Raw genomic sequence first — 16,501 nt, 5'->3', positions numbered from 1 at the left:
GGTTTAGATAATCCTAAACAACCATCAAAAAGTTACAATTAACTGATGGTCTACTGTCTGTTTGCAAAACAGCATCCTCAGTGGGGATGCTGTTTTGCAAACAGTGAGGATTCCTCACTAGTCCAAATTCAAAAATGAAACGGTTTCTACCAATGTATGTGCACACAAAATATCTTCTATAACTGGAACATTAATGGGAAACATGAACTGCCAAAATACAATTTCATACATAAAATATTAAATTGGCCACATTGATAAGGCCTTAGTGAAACAATTATCTTTTAAGTATGAATTCAATTACTTTGTTTATACTTTTTTGTAATGTAAGTACAACGAGAGCATGTCCTTTGAACACAGAGAGATGCATCAATTATCTATCAGTTGTTATGACATGGTTTACATACAAGACAAAATCAGTTCTGCTCCTCTTTTCCAAGTCTGCCTCATTTTCGTGGTTTCTCTTGCACAGTAGAGGCCTTTCCAAAGGAGTATTGTTTGCTGAAATAGTACTGCCGACCACTGTGATCACTGACAATTTCCTGGAGCTCCAGCTCTTAAAACACATGGCTGAGGCAACAACTCTTGTAGACTTTCAGAGGATATGTGGATTATATGTAAAGGCGGTCCTTGGACGTCCAAAAGAAAATTGGCTTGTCATCTTTTAAAGTAGCAGAGTCCCTAATGGCCAACTCTCTTCCCGGGTACAATTTCAACAATGGTAAGTGAAAGTAATGTAACAAGCTGAGAAATGGCCTGGTCAAGTGATCTTTCAGGCTGAAGATGGCCCTAAGTCTGCTTGCATTTTTCTGGTAGATGATTACCATCTTCAGTCTACAAAAGGGACCAGCTTTGTGCCTTGTGATGTTGGAATTATAAAGTAATCAGTTTCTTTCCCAAAGAGGTTCTACCGTTCTACTCGGAGATGCTGACTGAGGCACAGACAACGTAACAGTGACATGTTGAGCAGCCATAAACATGGAGGGTGACTACAAGCTCCGATCTGTTACTCAAAGTTTGATCCTCATTCGGAGTTCTACAGTAATGGCGGTGGCCACAATTTGTAACACATATTATCTTTGTCACAGCAAATAGCTATACCACGTTATCATAAAGAAACAATGGTCCTGGACCAATTATTCAAGGAAGAGTTAGATTAACAGAATTAACAACTTATTTGAGCTTACATTAATCAGCTCCCAAACGTCTGTAAATCGTGAAAATAAATGTGCAGAAGAAAACCACTAAGTATTATTACAATATATTTATTTAGTCATTTAAAGGAACAATCCTTAGAGGGTCAAGAAGGTAGGAAAATTTTCTAGGGAACGTGTAAGAAGGAGTGCTCAAGTGTATATATAAGAGTCAAGAGAGCTCAAAGTATGTAGAAAAGTAAAGGGCATATATTTACAAGACTGTACAAAACTGATAATCAATACTCAGTTCATTGCAACTTGGTCACATGCAAATTATTCATTTGAATTTGTAAGGAGAGTTTCCTTAAGGCTGTAAACAGGGGTAAAGAGGAAGGGGAAATTGGTCCAGGTGCGGTAGGGGGTAGCGTCGACGTTTTGATCCGGCTTATCGGCAAAAGAGGGACTTTAATACCTCAGCATGCGGATCTTCCTCAGGACAAGGGGACGGGTGAAGTGACCCTCATCACTCGTGCAATGCTCAATTGGAGTCCAAAACCTGGTTACACCAATGCGGTAGCAGATGGAGTAAGGACGTCGATCAGATTGTCTCCAGTTGTAAAAATCACGATGGCCTGATTCATTCAGCCAACTTTTGCCACAAATACGGATCTGAATATTACGTTCCATGGATGGTTTGTGCACCACCACCATGGTCTATATCTACTGAATAACGGGAATTGTCCTTAGCTGGCCCTTGCCACGTTACAGGCATTGGTGTAACCAGGTTTTGGACTCCAATTGAGCATTGCAAGAGTGAAGAGAGTCACTTCACCCGTCCCCTTGTCCTGAGGAAGATCCGCATGCTGAGGTATTAAAGTCCCTCTTTTACCGATAAGCCGGATCAAAACGTTGGCGCTACCTCCTACCGCACCTGGACCAATTTCCCCTTCCCCATTACCCCTGTTTACAGCCTTAAGGAAACTCTCCTTACAAATTCAAATGAATAATTTGCATGTGGCCAAGCTGCATCTAACTGTTTATTGATTATCAGTTTTGTACAGTCTTGTAAATATATGCCCTTTACTTTTCTACACACTTTGAGCTCTCTTGACTCCCATATATGCACTTGAGCACGCCTTCTTACACGTTCCCTAGAACATTTTCCTACCTTCTTGACCCTGTAATGATTGTTCCTTTAAATGACTAAATAAATCTATTGTAATAATACTTAGTGGATTTTTTCTGCACATTTATTTTCACGATTTACAGACGTTTGGGAGCTGATTAATGTAAGCTCAAATAAGTTGTTAATTCAGTTAATCCAACTCTTCCTTGAATAATTGGTCCAGGACCATTGCTTCTTTATATTAACCGATACCCAGATCCAGGGACCTTTTGGGAATACCCCATTGTTTATAATGGCTACCACGTTATCAAGCACAAAGCACATTTCTTGAAAAGTCTTAGAAGAAGCAGTCATAAAGATAAAAAAAATAAAAAATAAAGCTAAAGTTCAAAAGAGACAAAACGGTTTTGTAGATGGTATCTTAGCTGTTGCTATGAATCTGCAGTGAAATCACTCAAAATTGGCCTGCACATGGGCGATGAATATAGTCGTGATTATCACAATGTACATTTTCAATTTCAAACACCAAATCAGTTTTGCTGTTTGATTCTAGAATAAAAAGTTTGATAGTATTCACAAAACAATTCATAAGCACGTCTGGATATCTCCACCTACCACATATTCCCATTGATGCTCACAAACCGATCCATTTGCACATAGAAATACAGAACTGTACAAATTAGACTCTCAAGTGCATTAGTACCATCAAATGTGTTGTGCTTTTGCAAAAGAGAAACCTTTTCCTAGTGAAGAAAGCTTTTTTTCAAAATGCCATCGCTCTCTAAAACATTTCCTCTCCTTTTCAGAGATCTGTTGCTTTGTAACTAAGACTGCATTTTATAAATCAAATACATACTTGCGTAAATACATTTTGAGCTTGAAAACAAAAGCCATCCTGTCACTGACTGAATTACATCAAAGCGCGTAAGCACTCACTTTTATAGCTGTTCAACAAAAACTGCATTTTGACCCACCTTGAATACTAAGAAAGCCGAGCCTGCAAGCAGATTTCCTCACATGGGATTATCAGAAAATGTGTTATTAATTTAGAAAGGGAGTACTTTTCCCAAATGAATAAACACTCTCTGGTTAGGTCTGAAATCATTTCTCAGTAAAACTGTGCTCAATCAACCCCTGGATGCAGGGCCACAAACAGCAGGTAATTCCCCAGAAAACTATGAGTTAAGTTCGAGGAGTACCAATAACAATTTAAAGAAAACACAATAAAAATCCCAAACCAGTTTTGAAAAATAGAGAAAACTGTACGAAAGACATTGGATCAGATAAAGGAAACTCAATGAATGCTTTTTTTTAAGGTTATGTTTAAAAGGCACAAATCACCTAGAAAAAGTGGGGTACCGATGTTACGTGGTTCAAAGTAGCTCCTGGTAGACCCAGGACTTAGGTCTGATTTCAAGCAGTCCATGATGTAGTGTTGGCCAACTACACCAAGCGGGATACTCTGGTTAAAGTTTTTACTTAGAGATTTTCTCTACTTCTTGGAACTCAAAGTCTTGTAGGTGACAAGGTCCATAGCCAAGGATAGAATGGTCCCTCAAAGTTGGATACGTCACTGTCAAGCTTCTGTTGAAGCTAGTGATTTTGGCACCAAAAGCTATGAGTAGGGCAAAGTCAGATTTGAAAGCCACAAAGGTTGTTTTGCTGCTTAGATAGATTATCCACCTTGCCATGGTCTAAGTTTTACCTTCAGACAAAGCACATTTTTGAGTCTCAAAATCCATCAGTGGGACAAGGCTGGAAGCTGTAGCCAGGCAGAGCTCCACAAGGCCTAATACCTTTGCCATGAGTTCCCGCTGAACCATTTTTTTTAGCGAGGTACAACAATTTGAGGAGGAACCTAGTATCTAGCCCAGTCTTGGTTATGCCCTGTCTGGTTAAGCCTCAGCACCTTGTCCGGGTCCCCAAGGTGTAAAAACATTGCTAAGTCCTACTTTTATCCAAATGCTGTTAACATTGCTTTTGGTCACTCCTGTAGCCCTCAGGGCCAGCTGCAGCCTTCTACAGACCATATCCCTCTCTAGACAGGGCTCCACAATTTATTTATATTTATTTATTTATAAAGTTTTATATAGCGCGAACATGATCCCGAAGGGTATCAGAGCACTTTACAACAGGGTGGAAGGAAGGACATAAATGCAATATCAATAACAAGTAATAATAAGAAACGAGAATGATCGCATAATTACAGGACAATTGAGCCACGGAGAGTAATACAATAAACATGTATATAGCAGGCAGCGAAGGGGGGCACACTATGCTGTAGAAACGAGCAGTATCAAATGACAATTTACCAAGTGAAATGCAAACCATACATAAATATATATATATATATTTATTTAAACATTCATACAAATGCTCCAACTTACAATGGCCTTAATGAAGATTTAAATACTTCAACTGGGTGATATCAACTCTACAGCCCACTTTTGGGGCTGAGCACATGCACTGTGGTACTGATAGACAGTGAGGCAGTGCAGATATCTAACATTAGCAAAAAACATAAAAAATGGGGTTCAGTAAATGGCAAAAAATTCAGGGGGTCCAAGCAGAGAAGCGACTTTGCTAGAGGCTTCTAGCATATTGGCAGAATGTTTGTGTGAGAAAATCTCATAAATAAATGAAGAAATGCACCATTTCTGATTCCGAAACAGGGTTTTCCACAAATACATGCTGCCATTTGCACAGCTAATTCTCTTTAAGGTTTATAGGTAGATGTGTAAATCTTGCCAACATCTGGGAAACTAGCTTCAACACAGAGCTAACTTTTGTGACGACCAGTGGACGACCAGTCTAGATTGTGTTCATCTGATACAGGTTGCTTTGGATGGAAATTCTACAGTCAAAATATATGTGAGTGCAGTATTTACTCATGACCAATAGGTGTTCAAACCAAGAACAGTGTTACATACAGTATGTTCCGGTCTTGGAAGTCACATCACAACAAGATGAATTAATGGATGGCACCAAAGAAGCATAACAATTCAGTACTACTTGCCAATGGGCTAGAGGGATGGTTCCTTAAGACAAGGTTAAAGGCAACGTTGTAAGGATTTTTGAGAAACATTGACTTCCCTGATACTAGTAATAAAGAAATGGTAACAGAGACTACATGCTATCAGGGAGATTAATGTACAGCTACCAAGATAACACAAGTTACCGACAGAGATTTCTGCTCTCTCAGCCTAATACATTACATTTCAATAGAAGTAACAAATATGTAGAAAATCAGTTGTTTGCAGGGGAGTTAATGTAGGACCACGTTAAGCAATCCCCAAAACATTCCTGGAGCTTGCTAAGTTTATTTGTGCCCCAAAGTGGCAAGAATGCAGTGTGAGATAGGGTCTCTTTTTTGTGGTCACTGCCATTTTTTGTGGACCGACACTGCTACATTAGGACACTGCTAACCCAGACCCATTGCATGGGCATTGACACATGTCAAAATTGACTTACTCCATATTGGCATATTTAACTTGCCTATAAGGCCATAGTGTATGGTATCCAATGTATGTACAACCATAAAATGGGTTTTGCATGCATTTCAAACAAATAAAAATACAAACACAAGTAAGGGTACTCGGTCCAATGTAACCACCTTATGTGAATACCTGTCATATGCACGTACATTATGGTGTCTACTGCACGCATCAGTCGCGCAGAATTGTACTCTACGGTAGCAATTAAGAGTAGCACGGTATAGGCGGGGTGTAAATGTCCACAGAGTAACACCTGGCTATTTCCTATGAAATTACAAGTTAGACACTGTGAAATGAGGAATAACTGTGCGAACAGAGAATTTCTGTGCAGTATGTTGTATGGTATTCCCTATTCTGAGGGGTTTAAAGCACATATGTAGCACATCTCGTGAACATGTGGTACTTGTGTGCAGAGGCTTCTGTGTGGGATGGGATAGAGAGGGAGGGACAGTGTGGGTAGGAGAGTTCTGACAGAGAACATTGCATAGCCCCCACTTGCCAGAGAAAAAGGTTGGACAGGCTGGGTTTCAAGGCTTGAATGATGTTGCAACTGAAGCCTAAAGTGATTTTTCCCAGACTGAATTTCTGTCCACACCTGTGAGAACCGGGAGTCTGCCCTTCTCAACTCGTAATCACGGCCTATGACTGTTCCTTATATATTGCATATTACATATTGCATGATTTATACATCTAAATCCCACCATTTTCAAATGACACCCGGCAATACTCAGTTTAATGTCGTGACACTCAGGAATTACTCAACCACAGATGATTCATCTGGATAATAAAATGATTCCTCTTCACAGAATAAACGTGCCTTTTCCGCACCCGCTGCATTTTGCGATGCATTTTTCGCTGCTGTGATCGTATAAATCTACAGATGAAGGATGACTGGAAGCAGACTCTGTGCACTCCAGTAGTATCAGAATTTCATTTTAGACATGAAATTGAAGAAACAGTGGTTATCATGTGGAAAAACACAGGACCTTTACAGTGAGTCACAAAAAGCATCTCTCATCCATCCACAAAGCTGTGAGATAAGTTACTGAGTGTTAAAAAACATTCGTCAATTTCAAACCAGTTTTGGCATTTGTAAAAATGTTTCCGAGCCACCAGTGTCCTAGGATCATCAGATTTAAAATATGATGTACACAACTGAGAACAATCATTCTTGTGCAGCCTGGAAAAAACTGCATTCATTACTGGGCTGCAGTCATATCTCAATGCTTACTTGGCTATTCTGTTGACGGTGTTATCCTCCTCCGGGCATCAAACAGATTGAAGTGTAGATTAGTTTGAGCATCTCAGTATGTGATCAGGTTTCCTCTGGTCTACAAGTACTACCTAGGATTATCAATGTTTAGTCATTAGGGCTGTGTGGCTCTCTAATGGTTAGAATACTGCTCTCCTGTAACACTTCCAGACATGTAATGGATATCCTGATTGATTTAAACTAGATTTTTCAAACTACTGAGGGTGACTGTTAACATGTCACTTTATATGTGACCTGTGATTAAGAATGTTAAATAATAAAGCTAATATACAGGTTTAGGCTTCATTAATAAAATGTTTGAGGAAATAGGTGTACGAAATTGGATTCTTATTTGGAATGGGTGGCTGCCCACCTCAATGACTAATCACATCTCTTGTCAGAGTGAACCTAAAATCACTAAACTAACCTGTGCTCAACCCATGATAGCTATTGCACAGAGCATACAGGCTTAACTTAGGGCAATGTGTAAAGCATTTATGCTGTACCAAAATAGTAATGAAGTTACAATGCAAAATAATAAAAAGTCCACACAATTTAGAAAAACCAGAGCACAACGGAATAATCAATATGTCACCAAAGTGTAATAAGAATTTTTGAAGTTTTAAATAGAAATAGCACCAAGAAAATGTAAGGCACCAATGATCGTCAATGGTCAAGGTAGACCAGGCCAAAGTGCAATTTCAAGTTGACAGCAATGGAGCCCAGGTCAGACACGCCAAGTAGATATGTCCAGGTGAAAGTCTGGAAGACAAAAAGTTTGAACTGTTTTTTTGAAGTCCCTATGTTCTTGAGGAAAAGTATTTGAAAGTTTCTAAACATTCTTCTGGTGCCCAAACATCTACAGGAGAACCACATTTATGCATGGCCCAAGTTAGGGAGTCGGGCGATTCCTGGTACTCCCTAACCGAATGACACTTTAAAGATATCATTCAATCTCAAAATCTCACTATCAATCTCAAAACAACAGCTGGCATCATCAAACAAATAATACAAAATGTCTATTGTTGCCGATAGATGTAGGGCTGGGCAGGGAGAACTATTTTTCCCCCACAGAGTGGATAGCCCCTTCAAGCAAGGTCTTAGGATCACATTCTGAAACAAAATTAGTCATGGCCTGCAAAAACCAAATTCCATAAATTGCTTGGCAGGCACCACAACATGAATAATACCTTGATTCTGCAGCAAAGACAGCAAAAAAGAAAGTCCTCATCTGCCCTTTTTACTACTCTCCTTATTTTTTATTGGGGCAGAAGTGCTCATGGTATGATAAGGAACTCCTCATGGCCCCTGCGATTCAACTGCTTGGGTCAGGCCCACGGGCAATGACTTGGAAAGTGAGGCTAAGAGTAGGGCTTACCTAGTTCTTCACATGGATACGTGCTTCGTCACACATTCTGAAGATAGAATCAGGAATGATGTTGCACCCTCCTACTAAGATGTGTGACAAAGTGCCCAGGGATCTCAATGAAGCTTCCCCTTTGCCTGTTCCCTTCCTAACATTACCTGACTGCCTGAGTGATTTAGGGATGGCAGTCATTCTGCCTTGTACATCTAAAATAAAAATGTGTTAACTACTGTACACTTAAACAAACGGTGTTAAGTTAGTTCATTTGCCTAAAACTGCTTGGAGCTAAATAGCACTGTATAGTGCTCTGACTGTTTAGCAGTTTGCAACAGAGAATGCTACTTAGTTGGGTTGGTTGCCAGGAAGTGGTGGCTCTTCAAAACTGGTGAGGCTGAGCCCCAGTGCCCTAATGAGCAAGGCGTCACTGCCTTCTCTCAAGTATTTTTTCTTTTATACCAGTGCTCTATCCCGCCTCTATACACTACTACAGCTGCAGCAACATATTTGCATCTCTATTTCTGTTAATACAGTACATTTTCTACTGTTACCTATACCTAGCACCTACATTTAACTTTATTGTAGTACCTTTACCCCTGCCTAGACCCAAATACCTATACATGTTGTCTTTGCCAATGTTCCTGTTATAAATCTCTACCTTTATTTTACCCTGGTATACCTTCCCTTTCCTTTGCCCTAGTACCACTACCCTTTTATGATCCTATAGTACCTCTATCAATAAAATAGTATTCTACTCCTACCCTTAACTAGTGTCCTTAGCCCAGCTTTAATTACCACAGCACCCCTCTCTAGATCCTAGATGTTCCTATTCATCCGCCACAGCACTGTTACCCCAGCTATACACCAGTCAATGTACACTTGCCTAAACCTGTGCACCTTCATCATGACCTGTTACCCTAGTACATCTATGCCCACATATACCCTAGTACCTCTTCCTCCTTACCCCACCTTGCCATCTACCCTTTTTCCCCGATACGCGTTTTAAATCTTGTTTTATCACATATCCTCATCTTTTTTGTTAAATCTCCTAAAATATTTTGAGGAATAGTGTTTTCCTCACTTTGGAAATTCACCAAAATTGAGTTTTACCAGCCTGGGGTCAACAGGCTGCTGTTTTCCATTTTTTTTGCCTTCCATAAATAAGGTGGCTCTACAAGATTAAGTATTGGTGCTACTGAAAGGAACAATATATTTATAGCAGAGTTGAGCAGCAGGCAGAAACCCTAAGCTCAGAAATGAACGCTAATGCACCCACAGCTCATAAATATCCTTTGACTATGCATATTATCTGACTTGGGATGTGAACAGAGCCACATTACAGAAGGTGAAAGAAGACATTAAGGTCAAGGGAGAGAATTCAATGCAACCCTGTCTTGCCCCCAATTTGCAGGTACATCACGCATGTCCCAGAAAAGCAAATTAGAGGTGGAAAGGGGCTTAACTGATGCCACCACTGCTATCTTCTTGGTGTGGAAATCTGTGTTCTGTCAGATGTTATCTCCATCTGGGCAGCAACTGACTCGCTCATAAATTTGGATTTATATAATGTTTTCTGTCTTTTAAACTTCTTTGAAGTGGCTGTGTTCATTTTCCTTTCCTAGTAATTGGAGTTAAAAAAAATACCAAAAACATCTGTAGTGCCGTGAGACTATGTGCAGTAGGACCCTTGCGGTTCTAGGCAGACTTAACAAGGAATTACGGAAATTGCTGGGAGGTGTTACGGTGTAGTTATTAACAGTTATGATGGTAATGAGAGGGCAGTGTGTGATTGTATTCTGAGGAATAAAAAAGTACTATCCAGAGCTCCGTGTTAGGCATTTCCCTCTGCATGCTCCCAGGGTTGGGGAGGACACTACAACTAGTGATAAGGATGGGATCTGTGCCCCGAAGAAACAAGACTGCTCTCCCTGAGAGTTTGCAATGTTACAGCAAACTGCTCATGCATGCCACTTGCGCTCAAGTTGATGAGAAGTAGTTCGATGTTCGCATGTGTGGAGTCAGTGCTCTGCTCCAGCACATACGGCCCTCAAAGGAGTTGAAGACCCTGCAGAGAAACGCATTTGAAAAGCTCACCAGAAAACCCTGGTAAGGCCAAAAGAAGGGATATAGCACCACATCATAACACAGAGCCATCATCGATACCAGCTAAACACTAAAGGCAGCCACAATCAGGTACGATGTAGAAAGCTTAAGACAGTGCCAAACAAACACAAGAGACGAAACCGTCACTTACCGTCAAGAAAGAAGATGGCGCCTTACGACCTCCGATCGGGTTTGGCCGCCCATGTACAAGTCAATGGCCAGTGCTTGCAGAAGGTACCATCCCAGAAGAACAACTGCTGTCATACCCAGGTTGTGAGGGACACAGTATTACCCCATTGTTACTATTCACTGTCATTTGAACAGCATATGCTCTCAATGGCACTAGAAAAAGTGCACACCAAAGTATGATGCAGCTGTTGTTTCTGAAGCCACCACCGCCATTCAACACCACTAAGAAGTAGAATATTGGTGCCAGGTGGACTACATTAATTGAGAACATCAATGACTTCATAGATGCCCTAGGAGAAGTAGATGATAACAAAATAATTAAATATTTAAAGAACATTGTCGCGATGGAGTGAAAGAAATGCTGAAGAAAGTGTTGCAGATTGAGGCAATACCATACCATCAGTTAAAAAAAGCATTGGGAGCCAATTTCAATCCAATGCCCAATGTCGAATATGAAAGGTATGTGTTCTATCAAGCGAGTCAAAAAGCTGGTGAAACGATAGATGAGTTTATTGAAAGACTTAATGTGCTCATCAAACACTGCCAGTTTAGTGAATTTAATGATGAAGAAGCCATACATTTCTGAAGGTTGTCTTTCAGACACCTTCCAAAGACACATGTTGATAGAGACGCTCAGCTTAGAGAAAGTACTAATGGCTGCTAGAGCAAGAGAAAGAGCAGATCGACAGGACACAGATATGGAAGCTGGAACAGCAACAAAAAAATCAGGGTTGGTCATGAAAAGAAAGCATAAGTACAGGGCAGATGCATGCAAGTAGATGCCTCCAAAGAAGAATAAACGGTGTTTCCAATGTGGGTTTTCATTTCCCGATGAAGGCAAATGTCCAGCAGTAGGATAAACATACAAAGGTTGCAGTAAAGCAAACCACTTAATAATGGTTAACAAGGGGAAAGAGAACCTAACTACATCACAGTGAGAAGAGAAAATGGACGCCAGAAGGTTCCAGAAGCTTTCTCACCACACCCACAAAGCCAAAAAGAAACATCAGTTACAACAAGCAGAAACCAGACAAAGTCGATCGTTGTCAAGTTCTTCTTACAGAGGCTCATCAACGTCATTATCAAGCGCCAGTGAAGAAGATGGATGTGAAATGATGGCCTAGGCAAACGAACAACAGGCATGTGTAGGTTCAGGTGCTTGCAAAGAAGAACAAAGGAAAAAACCACACAAAACAATAGGAATTCATTTGGATATTGTCCCAAGATTACACCAAATGTCAACGGTGGCCAATGGCTTATCTCCTGTGCCAAACCTTAACCCGTCAAACTCAAAAGTATATACATGGGCTGCTTCTAAACCATTGTTGAGTGACAGATAATTCATGACAACAGTGAAACACAAATCAGTATAAGTGCGAACGCCAATTCACGTTCTTCAAGTAGCCTCATCCTGTGCATACCTGCTCAGTTTTGCCATCGCTGCTATGGGACTTATATCTCTTAGTTATGACCTCAACACTCAATTTGAGGTAGTGAGTTAGTTTTCATGGTTATTTCATGGCCTAGGAAGGCTCAAGAAAATGAAAGTGTGACTTCGCATCAATGAGGACAATCACCCTGTTGCCCAGCAGCATTGCAGAGTCGCTTTCCACTTGCAAGAAGCTGTTGAGAAAGAACTAGATAAGCTGTTGAAGCATGACATCATTGAGCTGTTCACCGGTCCTACATCAAGGGTTTCGCCCATAGTAGTGGTGCCAAAAAAGGACAGTGGAGGTGCAGTGCGCATCTATGTTGATATGCGCCAGATCAAGAAAGCACTTGAGAGCGAAAGACAATCTGGTATACCTATAGCGGACACGATCATGCAGCTGAACGTTGCCAAAGTCTTCTCCCCTCTTGACCTGAACAAGGTATACCATCAACGTAAGTTGGAAGAGAACTGCAGGTACATCACTTTTTTGAGTCATGTTGGTTTGTTCAGATACAAAAGGTTTAGTTTTGGAGTGTCGTCAGCTGCAGAAATATTTCAGGATGTTATATGGCAAATAATTCAACCTGTCATGCATGCTTTTAATTACAGTGATGACATACTGGTATTTGTTGCAACAAAAAAGGAGCAAGACTCTTATGCAAGTGTGCCAGTTGCTTGCTGATGCAGGTCTCACTCTACATGTAGCAAAGTGCGAGTTTCACAAGACCAAACTCAAAATATTTTGGGCAAATATATTCTGATGGGAGAATGACTCATGATCCAGATAAAGTGCAAGCACTATCAGCTACCTGCCGCATACAAGATGTCACCATGCTGCGATCCTTCTTAAGTATTGCCAGTTATTGCACTAGGTACATTCTTGACTTTACTACTGTGAGTGCTCCATTGAGAAACTTGACAAAACGAGATGTCCCTTTTCAGTGGTCTGCAGAATGTGATCAAAGCTTTCAAAGAATAAAACATGAGATCGAAATTGCAACCGAAATGGCCTATTTTGACCCCAAGTTGCACACTGAGATCACAGTCGATGAGAGCCCTGTAGGGCTGGGGGCAATCCTTGATCAACATAATGGTCATCCAAATGCTCAGAGACAAATGAAGAACCTACCTATTGTCAGCTGTAAAAGGAAAGTCTGGCTGTACTGTGGACCTGTGAACATTTTCATGCATTTCTATACGGAGGGCGTTTTACTATCATTACAGATCACCAAGCACTGCTGACTATTTTTGGAAACCCAAAAGCCAAGATGCCCTTTTGCATTGGGAGATGGAGATTGTGACTGCAAGAGTACAATTAAGTGGGTAAAGATCAGAAACCTGCTGACTTTTTTCACGAGTACTGTTGCTATGGCTCAGTTCGACATTCAAAATGGCTGAAGAGTACATTAACTTCATTGTGAGGTCCAGCAGGCCTGCAACCGTATCCATTGAACAGACCATTGCTGCTACTAATGCTGATAAGAACATGCGTATCCTCGAAGACATCATTTCAACTCAATCATGGAAGAAGCATGCTTGACCTTTTGATGATGAAGATGAATTCCAAAAATTCAAAAATGTAGAGGATGAACTGTCCGCTACCAAGGAAGGTGTTGTAATGAGAGACTCACAAATCAGCTTACCCAAGAGCCTAAAACAGCAAGTCACTGAACTAGCCCTTGAAGGGCATTGTGGCATTGTAGCCACCAAAAGAGCCCTAAAAGGCCTTTTATGGTTCCCGCGCCTAGATGAGTGAGTGGCGAGGGAACTAAAAGAGTGTGAACTGATCAACTGTCTGCCTCCCAAAGTGACGCAGCACTCTTTGGCAATGTTTGGCCTTCCTTCACATGTATGGGAAATAATTGCAGTTGATTTCTTTGGACCTTTAGAAAACTGACATCCTCTCATGGTAGCCTTTAATGTGTATTCACGTTTTGCTTATCATCAACTGCCCATGTTAAGGTCATCAAGCGCTGATCACATCTTTGTAGCAAAGGATATCCCCGCCATCCTAGAATCTGACAATGGTCTGTGTTTCAATAGCAAACAATTCAAGGAATTTCTAGTCAGACTAAATGTCAAGCATCAAAAGAGCACACTTCTGTGGCCCCAAGCAAATTCATGGGTACTCTCAAGCAGGTAATTAAATGAGCATCGATGCAGAGAATCAAGTAAAACCAGGCTCTGTGTTAAGCCCTCCATGCCCATTGTTCAACTCCTAACTTCACAACATGGAGAATTCTTCCACCTTGCTATTTGGGAGAGCCATCAAAACTAAACTGCCCCGGTGGACAGTAGACCGATCCTTAAAAGCAACCAAGATTTGCATTATGGACACTTCTCTGAAGTGCCATATGAAAACATAAGCTGATCGTCATGGACGTGCTCAGTCCTGGTCAATTAGAAACAAAAGTGAAAACAGACACTCTTGTTTGAGGTTGATCCTTTGAGGGTTGTGAGGTGCAAAGGACATATGGTGATGATGCAGCATCCAGAAAAGTAGATCACACGGGATTCGTCAGCCTTTAAGCACCTACCTCGAAGATCGTCAGTTTCTGCAATCATGAATGAGGCGACCCTGAGTGACAGTTCAGATCAAGCATCAGAACCTGTGCCATCAGTGCACAACCATTATGCATCTCACCATCATATGCCATTCGATCTTGCCGATTAGTGCGAGCAACTTGACGCTTTATTCAAGAGATATGATGTGACTATTTATCAAAGGGGGAGATGTAGTGTCATGAGACTATGGGGCATATTTTCAAGCCCCTAGCGCCACCGAAGTGTCACTTTTTTTGACGCTATGGTGGTGCTCTATGCTAGCCATTTCACAAGGCTACGCTTAACCACTTAGTGTGGCTTAACACAGCCTTGTAAATAAGGCCCTTTGCAACACAGTTTTCTGTGGGAAAGGAGCATGCAATGTGAGCATTCCCAGCAACACTCATGGCTTTTTGAAACTGTTCCAGATTTGCAACTATCTGTAAATCTTAGGCAGCGCCAACAAATAATACTTTTCAAAAGGATGCATTAATGTGGCACAATGAGGAGAATTACTGTTATTTCTCTTTGTTTTTTGCTCTGTCTATTTGTGCTGCATTCTGCAGCACACATAGAAAGGAGCAAAGCACCATTAATGATTGTTTTTGTGCTGGAAGGTTCCCCTTCCTGTATAAACAATCATTCCTGCAATGTGGGCACCCTTGCATCATGGTGCAAGTGTGCTTGCGCTGGCGCTAGACAGTTTTTTTAGCTGCTGGCACAGGGGTGAGCACATGGATGCGCTGTATTCCTGTTAATATGGTGCATCAATTCGTTTTGAATATGACGCAGCTTAGCACAGCAAAATAGCTTGTGGCACCGTGCTTCACCATTTACATGTAAATATGCCCCTATGTGCGCTAGGACCCTTGAAGTTTTGGACTTAACAAGAAATTACACAACGTGGTGGGATGTGTTAAGGTGTTATGACATAATGAGAGGGCAGTGTGTGACTGTATGCTGAGGACTAAAGATGTACAATTCAGAGCTCTGTGTTTGACATATTCCTTTGCATGATCCAGGGGCTGGAGAGGATGCTACACCATTGTCACAACTGGGGAGAAAGGAAATAAGTAGAAGAGGTGGACACCTTGGGGGGCCTGTTAGGTAAGGAGCAAAGGCAAATCAGGGTTGGGAATCATGGAGCACAATGAGGAGTACTCATTATAGAATACCTATTTCCTTACATTGTGGATATGAAGTTTACTTTGCTGTGATTTAGTCCATGGGGCTTCCTTGCTGTCTGTGGCTTACCCACAAAAAGGATAGGACAGGATTTTCGATATGCCACAGTTCTATTTTTTCTGCCCCTAATGATTATATTATGTTGTTATTTAAAAATATTCATGATACATCCCCAACTACAATATTTCATTGCTCTTTCAAGCACTGCTGTTACTATTTTCCAAATGAATACAAAATAATCCATTTCATATGAATGAAAGGTTGAGTTGACATGGCTGGTATACAAGCTGGTCACACCAGTTGTCAGCAGCCAGGAATTAAAGTGCTGCACGGTCTACATGATTCTTCATATAGCTTGAGCAATTCTAAATGTTCATTTGTGTGACACATGAAACATCTACTGGTGGACTGAAGCACCCCCCCCCCCCCGCTTCAGGACAATAGAAAAAGCAATTTACCTGACATGACATAAACAGGAGAAATAACTGATGTTGCTGAATGACAGATAGATACATAAGTGCTTAAGATGCAAGGATTCTAATGCAGGACAGTTATTCGACATTGCAACAGAAAAGCTCAAAAAGTAAAGTACGAAACTAAAATGCTCAAAGTACAACTACTTCAGAAAGTTAGTATTCATCCAATGTTTATGATTATATCCTAGTTTTCATTATGTCTGT

The 16,501-nt window shown here is 40.9% G+C and overlaps 1 protein-coding gene across 4 annotated transcripts in view; it reads right to left on the bottom strand.

Moving 5' to 3' along the window:
- Positions 1-16,501, bottom strand: part of DIAPH2 (diaphanous related formin 2) — a 3,515,124-nt gene that overhangs the window by 3,184,444 nt on the left and 314,179 nt on the right. The gene's annotated exons all lie outside the window — the stretch shown is intronic.

This window comes from Triturus cristatus, chromosome 5_2 (assembly GCF_964204655.1).
Source record: "Triturus cristatus chromosome 5_2, aTriCri1.1, whole genome shotgun sequence".
In the NCBI taxonomy this organism is placed as follows: Eukaryota; Metazoa; Chordata; class Amphibia; order Caudata; family Salamandridae; genus Triturus; species Triturus cristatus.
This window is presented reverse-complemented; position numbering and strand designations above follow the sequence as displayed.